At 53.4% G+C, this 6,950-nt stretch overlaps 1 protein-coding gene across 2 annotated transcripts in view; it reads left to right on the top strand.

Annotated features, from left to right (window-relative positions):
* The first annotated feature begins 4,542 nt into the window (after positions 1-4,542).
* LOC141092155 (cytochrome P450 3A29-like) overlaps positions 4,543-6,950 on the top strand; it is a 224,970-nt gene continuing 222,562 nt past the window's right edge. Inside the window, exon 1 of one of the 2 annotated variants that reach the window (XM_073578108.1) lies at positions 4,543-4,656. The gene's annotated coding sequence lies outside the window, so the exon portion shown is untranslated. The other variant, XM_073578118.1, reaches the window with a different exon arrangement.

Here is a 6,950-nt window from a genome sequence, read left to right as displayed (position 1 = left end):
AATCTTTTGATTTAAATCGTGATTTAAATCATGATTTAAATCGGCGTGATTTAAATCAATCCACCCTGGTTGTGTGTAGTGTGATGTTGTGTTTCTGCGTTTGATGCAAAAAACTTACCAATTGTGAGCCCACTCCAGGTGTCTGTCCACCCCTTCCTTCTTCTTCTGGGAGCTCCTCTTCATCTTGTGATTCCTGTTTTGAAATAAAAGGCAATGAATAGACATATATTACAGAGATGATGGATTTTGGAAATAAAAACTTACCGTCAAACGCTGACGATGCGAGGGAGGGCTCCCAGAAGAAGATGTGCTGTCCTGTTGATGGCCAGACTCCATGGCTGTGGGTATTGCTGCTGCTGTTGCTGCTGCCAGTGATGCCATTTCTGCTGCTGCTGCTGCATCTCTTGGGCGGCTGTTGAATAAAGAGAAACAAAGGGCCAATGAATATCTTGATATTCCATAGCCCTAGTTTGGAGGAATGGGGGATTTGATAATTACCGTCTCTCATCTGCTGCTGGACTCCCCTCCTCAGCATGTTCCATTTGCTGCTCCATTTGGGGTGGTGGTGGTGCTGATGGTGCTGCAGTGGTCTCCTGCCTTCTCCTGCTGCGCTTGGTTGCTTTCTTGGGTGGCATGTTGGGTGTGGCTGTGGGTCCCACTGTCTTGCTTTTATATATGTCTTGTGGGCAGAGCTACTGAGCATGCTCAGACCAAAAAAACCGGATCCGGCCACCTGCGGCGCTCATAGGCTTTCATTGTGTGAAAAAGCCGGACGCGCCGGATCCGGAGGGTCCGGCTTTTTCGCCGGAGACAAAAAACGTTACAGTAGCCGTTTTTTCCAGACGCCGGATCGCGACACATTGCCGGATCCGGCGAAAACCGGATGAAACGCATGGCCATCCGGCGCGATCCGGCGCAAATGCAAGTCAATGGGGGGGAAACTAAATCCGGCATTGCATTTCGCCGGATCCGGTTTCTGTCAAAAGCGCCGGATCACGCCTGACGGCGAAAACCTGATGTGTGAAAGAGGCCTAAGTGGTGAAAGAAAATTCCAAAGGTCTGTAAAAAAAAAAAAAAAGTTGCCATTTTCTGAGACTTGTAGCATCTCCATTTTTTGGGATCTGGGGTTGGTTGAGGGCTTATTTTTAATGCTGATTTGATGTTTTTATTGATACCATTTTGGTGAAGATATGCTCTTTTAATCGCCCGTTATTTCTTTTTATGCAATGTTGCAGCGACCAAAAAAGTAATTCTGGAGTTTCGATTTATTTTCTCGCTATGCCGTTTACTGATTGGATTCTTTTTATACATTGATAGATTGGGCGATTCTGAATGCGGCGATACCAAACATGTGTATATTTGTTTTTTTATTGTTTTATTTTGAATGGGGAAAAAGGGGGGTAATTTGAACATTCATTTTTTAATCTTTTTTAATATTTTTAAAAACATTTTTTTTACTTTTTACTTGCTTCAATAGTCTCCATGGGAGACTTGAAGTTGCAGTTGTCCGATCACCTCTTTTAGGCCAGTTTCACACGTCAGTGTCTCCGGTACGTGTAGTGACAGTTTTCTCACGTACCGGAGACACTGACACACATACACACATTCTAATGAATGCAGATTTCAGCGTGTTTTCACGGACCGTGTGTCCGTGTGCAAAACACGCTGACATGTCCGTTTTTGTGCAACAGCACGGATCACACGGACCCATACAAGTCAATGGGTCCGTGTAAACACGTACCGCACACGGATGCTGTCCGTGTGCGATCGGTGTGCGTTTTTATAAGTCAAAGGGTTAACATTGAAACTAATTTTTCCAATACACGGACAGCATATGGACAGCACATGGATGGTACACACGGACATACGGATGTCACATGGATGGCCTACGTATCCACACGGACATGGATAGCTCCAGTACCGGTTTTTCCTGTGCCGGAATTATCTGGACATGTGAAACTGCCCTTACATAGAGCAGCCCGCATCAAACAGGGGGAGGGGTCCAATGACATACTCTGTTCCTCACTGGATGTTAAGGGGTTAAATCTGCCCCAACCTGCATATATCACCCACCAAAGTATCACGCTCCAAGTATTATAGTCAGGGCAGTTTCTAGGGAATTTTGCCAACAGGGCGAACATCGAAAAAGCGCCCCCCCCCAATATTACACACACACACACACACACACAATGCATAGGACCCCAGATATTACCCCCATATATGTTCTCTCATCCTGACCACCATATGTCTCAATCCTGCCCCATATATATCCTCTCATCCTGTCCTGCCTTATGTCTTCATCATGCCCCCATATGTATCCATCCTGCCCCATATATCTCTCCATCCTTCCCCCTCATGTGTCCTCTCATCCTGTCCCATATGTCCATTCTGCCCCCATATGTCTCCATCCTGCCCCCTATATGTCCTCTCACCCTACCCGCCCCCCCATATGTCTCACCATATTGCAGATTTCAGTGGAAAAAAAAGTTTCTCCCTACCTGGCCGCGGTCCAGCGGTGTCCTCTTCCTTAACCATTTGAGGCAATAGCGCATGACAGTGATACTATACGCCGGCCATGTGAGCTGCTGACCTCTTCGGGTACGTGCCCACAATCAGAAAATGCTGCGGTTTTCATACTGCATATTTATGCCGCATCAAGACCGCAGTGGTCAGATGTTACAGCATAGTGGATAGGATTTCTAAAATCCCATGTCCACTATGTGTGCATGTGCACCTGCGGATCACCTGCAGACACTGACATGCAGCGGAGGTTTATGAGCCGCAGCATGTCAATTTCTCTTGCGGAGACGCTGGAAATTTCAACAATAGAAATGTATTTGGATTCAGTAAATCCGCACGGTTCAGTGAAAACGTGAATTTACCTGCGTGACTAGAACGCAGCGCTATGGATGAAGTGACAATACCCATAATCCAAAGTGCTGCTACTTCCTGATCATAGGAACATAGCCTAATTGGCTGGTGGCTCCTATTGCCGAGCAGGGAGGCGTCCTGCATGGCAATAGATTTCAACTGAATGTCCGTCTGACAATGCACGTTCAGTTCCTGAGCGAACGGCTGACTGTGCCCCTGGGGCCTGGTGATGAGTGGAGCCTGGACTGGTGATGAGGAGGGCCCGGACTGAGGACACATTCAGTTACTGAGAGAATGGCTGAATCCCGCTACTGTAGCCCAGACTGGTGAGGAGAGGTGCCCGGACTGGTGAGGAAAGGGGCCTGGACTGGTGAGGAAAGGGGCCCGGACTGGTGAGGAAAGGGGCCTGGACTGGTGAGGAGAGGTGCCCGGACTGGTGAGGAAAGGGGGCCGGACTGGTAAGGAAAGGGGCCTGGACTGGTGAGGAGAGGTGCCCGGACTGGTGAGGAAAGGGTGCCGGACTGGTGAGGAAAGGGGCCCGGACTGGTGAGGAAAGGGGGGCCGGACTGGTGAGGAGAGGTGCCCGGACTGGTGAGGAAAGGGGCCCGGACTGGTGAGGAAAGGGGCCTGGACTGGTGAGGAAAGGGGCCCGGACTGGTGAGGAAAGGGGCCCGGACTGGTGAGGAAAGGGGCCCGGACTGGTGAGGAAAGGGGCCCGGACTGGTGAGGAAAGGGGCCCGGACTGGTGAGGAAAGGGGGGCCGGACTGGTGAGGAAAGGGGCCCGGACTGGTGAGGAAAGGGGCCCGGACTGGTGAGGAAAGGGGCCCGGACTGGTGAGGAAAGGGGCCCGGACTGGTGAGGAAAGGAGCCCGGACTGGTGAGGAAAGGGGCCCGGACTGGTGAGGAAAGGGGCCCGGACTGGTGAGGAAAGGGGGCCGGACTGGTGAGGAAAGGGGGCCGGACTGGTGAGGAAAGGGGGCCGGACTGGTGAGGAAAGGGGGCCCGGACTGGTGAGGAAAGGAGCCCGGACTGGTGAGGAAAGGGGCCCGGACTGGTGAGGAAAGGGGGCCGGACTGGTGAGGAAAGGGGGCCGGACTGGTGAGGAAAGGGGCCTGGACTGGTGAGGAGAGGTGCCCGGACTGGTGAGGAGAGGTGCCCGGACTGGTGAGGAGAGGTGCCCGGGCTGGTGAGGAAAGGGGCCCGGGCTGGTGAGGAGAGGGGCCCGGACTGGTGAGGAAAGGGGCCCGGACGCACGTTCAGTAAAAATAGGCGGCACACAGAACGGGATCAGGGAGTCAGCAGTAATTTGAACAATCTGTTCCCCCTAACTGGACGAATCCCACCCCTGGTTATGTCCTTTCCTGACAGCCTATAACATCATAGGCTGCAGCCAATAGAAAAGTGACACACAAACACAATGCACCCAATTCTGTCATACCTGACAAGCAGCACTGGCATGCATTGCCAATATACTGCAGCCAGACAAGAGGGAGGAGAGTGCAGGAAATCGGGGTCAGTCAGGCCAGTGTCTGATAGTCATCCCCCTCAGCTGTCTCTCTGGTGTCTCATTTCTTTCTTGTCTTCTGCCTCTGTCTTTGCCGTCTCCTGCTTCTGTCTCTCTCTTGTCACTGTCTTCTCCCATCTTTCCTGAATCTGCAGGGCTGTCTGTGGCTCCACCCTCTCCGTGTAGCCCCGCACCTCCATGTTGGTCCACAGCCTGATGCTGTGACGCTGCTGGAGGAGAGAGATCGGCTCCCGGCTCCGCAGCTGACTTGCAGGCTCGGGTGAGTGATATAGCCTGTGTCAGGGCTGCTCCTGCCGCCCCGAGAGACCACAGGATGGGAGCGCAGGTGCCGACATTAGACCAGAGCACTTGTTCTTGCCGGTTCTGCAACTGATTGTGCAGAAGCGACTGAATTCCGCCCCTGATCAAAAATAAGGTGTATTATAAACTGCCCAGCGAGCAAAGGAAGGGGAGCGCCGAGCCTCAGCCAGTCCGGGCCCCCCTCTCCAGGTAAGGCTAGTAATTCCCTGATGGCGGCCCTGGCTTGGGTGGCGCCCCGGGCCATCGCACCCCCCGTCCCCCCCTAAAAACGGCCCTGATTATTGGCCTTCAGTTGCCATTGGAACCATCCCCGTGTAGTGCCAGTGCTACTGCACCATTCCATGCAATGCGGTGTCTCCGGTGGCTTCCTGCCAGCAGAGCTCTGCTGTGGGTTGTGTCGGGAACAAAGCTGCTCCAGGGAGGGCGGATGTCACCGAAAGGTAATGAGTCTGCAAAGCTCCGATCAGCCAATAGCAGTGTGCTGATAACCAGGAGGAGTCTGGGTATCGAGGTGCTGAAAGGGTTCACAGACCACAGTATGGGGATGACAGGTGTGCTGCACTGCTGGGTACAGAGGGGCTGAAAGGGTTCACAGACCACAGTATGGGGATGACAGGTGTGCTGCACTGCTGGGTACAGAGGGGCTGAAAGGGTTCACAGACCACAGTATGGGGATGACAGGTGTGCTGCACTGCTGGGTACAGAGGGGCTGAAAGGGTTCACAGACCACAGTATGGGGATGACAGGTGTGCTGCACTGCTGGGTACAGAGGGGCTGAAAGGGTTCACAGACCACAGTATGGGGATGACAGGTGTGCTGCACTGCTGGGTACAGAGGGGCTGAAAGGGTTCACAGACCACAGTATGGGGATGACAGGTGTGCTGCACTGCTGGGTACAGAGGTGCTGAAAGGGTTCACAGACCACAGTATGGGGATGACAGGTGTGCTGCACTGCTGGGTATCGAGGTGCTGAAAGGGTTCACAGACCACAGTATGGGGATGACAGGTGTGCTGCACTGCTGGGTACAGAGGGGCTGAAAGGGTTCACAGACCACAGTATGGGGATGACAGGTGTGATGCACTGCTGGGTATCGAGGTGCTGAAAGGGTTCACAGACCACAGTATGGGGATGACAGGTGTGCTGCACTGCTGGGTACAGAGGGGCTGAAAGGGTTCACAGACCACAGTATGGGGATGACAGGTGTGCTGCACTGCTGGGTACAGAGGTGCTGAAAGGGTTCACAGACCACAGTATGGGGATGACAGGTGTGCTGCACTGCTGGGTACAGAGGGGCTGAAAGGGTTCACAGACCACAGTATGGGGATGACAGGTGTGCTGCACTGCTGGGTACAGAGGGGCTGAAAGGGTTCACAGACCACAGTATGGGGATGACAGGTGTGCTGCACTGCTGGGTATCAAGGTGCTGAAAGGGTTCACAGACCACAGTATGGGGATGACAGGTGTGCTGCACTGCTGGGTACAGAGGGGCTGAAAGGGTTCACAGACCACAGTATGGGGATGACAGGTGTGCTGCACTGCTGGGTATCGAGGTGCTGAAAGGGTTCACAGACCACAGTATGGGGATGACAGGTGTGCTGCACTGCTGGGTACAGAGGGGCTGAAAGGGTTCACAGACCACAGTATGGGGATGACAGGTGTGATGCACTGCTGGGTATCGAGGTGCTGAAAGGGTTCACAGACCACAGTATGGGGATGACAGGTGTGCTGCACTGCTGGGTACAGAGGGGCTGAAAGGGTTCACAGACCACAGTATGGGGATGACAGGTGTGCTGCACTGCTGGGTACAGAGGTGCTGAAAGGGTTCACAGACCACAGTATGGGGATGACAGGTGTGCTGCACTGCTGGGTACAGAGGGGCTGAAAGGGTTCACAGACCACAGTATGGGGATGACAGGTGTGCTGCACTGCTGGGTACAGAGGGGCTGAAAGGGTTCACAGACCACAGTATGGGGATGACAGGTGTGCTGCACTGCTGGGTACAGAGGGGCTGAAAGGGTTCACAGACCACAGTATGGGGATGACAGGTGTGCTGCACTGCTGGGTATCAAGGTGCTGAAAGGGTTCACAGACCACAGTATGGGGATGACAGGTGTGCTGCACTGCTGGGTACAGAGGGGCTGAAAGGGTTCACAGACCACAGTATGGGGATGACAGGTGTGCTGCACTGCTGGGTATCGAGGTGCTGAAAGGGTTCACAGACCACAGTATGGGGATGACAGGTGTGCTGCACT

This window comes from Dendrobates tinctorius, unplaced genomic scaffold (genome assembly GCF_039654945.1).
Source record: "Dendrobates tinctorius isolate UK_male_01 unplaced genomic scaffold, ASM3965494v1 ptg000008l, whole genome shotgun sequence".
Classification (NCBI taxonomy): Eukaryota; Metazoa; Chordata; class Amphibia; order Anura; family Dendrobatidae; genus Dendrobates; species Dendrobates tinctorius.
Note: the sequence above shows the minus strand (reverse complement) of the source record. Positions and strands in the feature narration are given on the sequence as shown.